Source organism: Octodon degus, unplaced genomic scaffold (assembly GCF_000260255.1).
Source record: "Octodon degus isolate 3935 unplaced genomic scaffold, OctDeg1.0 scaffold00038, whole genome shotgun sequence".
Taxonomy (NCBI): Eukaryota; Metazoa; Chordata; class Mammalia; order Rodentia; family Octodontidae; genus Octodon; species Octodon degus.
Window position 1 is genome coordinate 7,962,048 of NW_004524614.1, and position 3,059 is coordinate 7,965,106.

The following is a 3,059-nucleotide window of genomic DNA, read 5'->3' on the forward strand; positions in this document are numbered from 1 at the left end:
TTATTCCACGGAGCCACCTCCCAGGCCCCAGCATTTTTTTTATTGAGAAATAAATATGAATGAGACAGTTTCAAAGTTGATTATTAGGACAGTTTCGATAATCAATACATTGTACATTATCTTCTTAGTGGTTATCCATAGTACAAAAAGCAGACAGGATATCCTGTCCAAACACTATTAGTACACCTCTTTCTCCTCATTGAATTAAGTGAAAGTATCTGTATATCTATCCTAACTACTTTGTATATATAAATACAAAATGATCTTTCCTTTGTATCCCTTTTTTTTTAATTAAAAAAAAATTTTATCCACCTCCTCTCAGAGGTGGATATTCTATTGGCATCTAAATACTATCGGTGCTTGAATTCAGCTAAACAATCCAACACTGTCTAGCAGTATATAATATTAGTGGGTTATCCTCCGAAGTTATTGACTTGATCCTTTAACAGCTCATTGTATTAATATGGCTTTACTTTATATACCTCATTTTTATACTTTTCTGCTGGATGGTTAAGACCAAGATAAAGCAAGACCTACATAACAAGAAATGTTAACTTTTGTATCTGACAAGGTCAGTCAAATCCTCTCAGGATTTATCCTGAAACTTTGTGCTGTAGTTCATAGATCCTTTGTCAGTGTTAGCCATATGGATGAGTCATGGCCATTGCTTGACCAATTTGCTTTCTGAGAAAGCCTGAATGTTTTTTCTCTCCCTGTGACTCTCCCCAGGCACACTATACATCATCGATCACATTCCTCTGTGGCTCCATAATCTTCTTGATCAGAAAATTTGGAGCACAACTGAGTTACATGTTGTTACTGTACAGGTTCTCCTATGTCCCGAGTCTTCACTGACCTTGAAAGGCTAGGGCCAAAATGTTGGCTAACTTTGCAGCCCTTCCTTTTCTCCAATTTTGATCTGCTAACTTAGGTTGTTAACCCTCCAGAAAAGAAGCTAATTATTAACCTGTAATATATGCAGTTTGGTTTACCCTATCTGTCTAAATATCAAACATTTTGGCATATCATGGAACAGGTATTTTCCATCAAATATTGATAGGTTGAACTTTAAGTCCTTACAGCATATGAAGGAAAAATAATTATATAAAAGTAGAAACAAGCATTTACATATTTTTACAAAGAAATTTAGAAATCTAACCATATACAGAATTGTAACAGGACAGACGTGTGACGTTTCTTTTTATTCTTGTGGCTTTTTTTTTTTTCATTTATTACCCTTAAAAAAAATCTTAACTTGAGAGATATTGTGGCAATAAACAGTATGTCATGATAAGAAGTACATATTTAGAAGACCAGGATGGCAGGCACTCCAAGCATGACCCCTCTATTACACGCCACCATCCTCAGTGCAGCCGCCTGGCTCACAGGCACCAGCACATACAGTTAGTCAGGGTGAGAATCTCACCAGCCAACCGCTAGTCTCAAAAACCTGCTGATATCCCCCAGGATCACTGCTCCACCCATCTCGTGCATACAAATGCATGGCTTTGCCCCTGTCATGTTTCCCAGCTTTTCTTCTTGCCCACTCTCATTGTTCAAAACTCAAGTTCTCACTTTCTTTTTATGTTGTAACTTTCTATATGTAATTCCTCCTTTAAGTTCTTATACTAGGGAGACAATATGATATTTACACATGTGGGTCTGGTTTATTCCACTAATAAATATATCTTCAAGTGGTATCCACTTAAATATGAAGGCTTTGAGTTTATCATTCTTTATAGCTGAGTAATACTCCATTGTATAAAAATACCACATCTTTTTCAACCATTGCACATGTGACAGGCATCTTGGTTGTTTCCAAGATCTGGCTATCACAAATTATGCTGCTATAAACATAGGTACTCATGTATCACTATGATATGACACTTTCAGTTCCTCCGGGAAAATTCCCAGTATGGGGATAGCAGGCTAATGGGATTTCCAGTCCTAGTTTTTTAAGGAGTCTCCACACTGATTTCCATAACGGTTGCACCAGTCTACACTCCCACCAACAGTGGAGAAGGGTTCCCTTTTCCCCACAGCCTCTCCAACATTTGTTGTTGGTTGATTTCTTTACGATAGCCATTCTTTCTGGGTAGTTTTGGATTTTTTGAGACAGGGTCTTGCTCTTTAGTTCAAGCTTTAGTTTTAGCAACCCTACCCTCAGCCTCCCAAGTGCTAGGATTATAGGCATATGCCACCATACCCAACCGACTGTATGATTTAATGTTTAATAATTGATGTTTATTTAATGTAATGTCCATTCCTAAACAATTCATCTGCTTTCTCTAGGCCTCAAAGGAAGAAACCGCCATTCAGTGATAGCACATGTATCTTTATGTTTATTTTAGAACCAAACAAGGTACTGACTCTACACCACTTTACTGGCACAAGGGACAGGTATACCACTACATAAATAAATACACTGACACCGAGTGAAAAGATGAATATATGAAGCTATTTGTTACACAGTACTTTTAATAAAGATCTAAAAAAAAAAATAGCTTGAATATTCAAAAGACCAGACTGATGAAATGACATAAAAATGCAACATTATGCAGCCATAAGAGATGGGGAAATCCCTCATAGAGAATAATTTCTAAGGTGAGTAAACAAATAAGTATACACAGTGTGTACCACTTATATTTAAAAGGGGAAAAATAAAACATACTACTTGTTTGTACATATTTTTTTTTTCAAAATATATACAACAAATTGTTAGTGTTTGTTGCTTCCTAGACCTATGCTAGGAATTTGGTAATTGAGGGACAAATGTAGTAGTGATTTTTCAGCACATACTTTTGATTTCTGAGCTATGTACATAACAATAATTTAAATCAGCATGATAGCAGTTTGTGATGAAATGTGATCGTGTCCTTTGTAGAGAACATTTTTTAAAACTAAGAGGTAATTCTAAGAGTAGGAATGTTCAAACTATTAGGGTCATTCCTTCAGATATCCATCTCTCCTAAGCTTTTTATTTTATAGAAGGGTAAATCAATGTCCTCAAAATTCAGTGGCTTGTGTAGGACTCTTTTTTTTTTTTTTTTTTGGCAGAA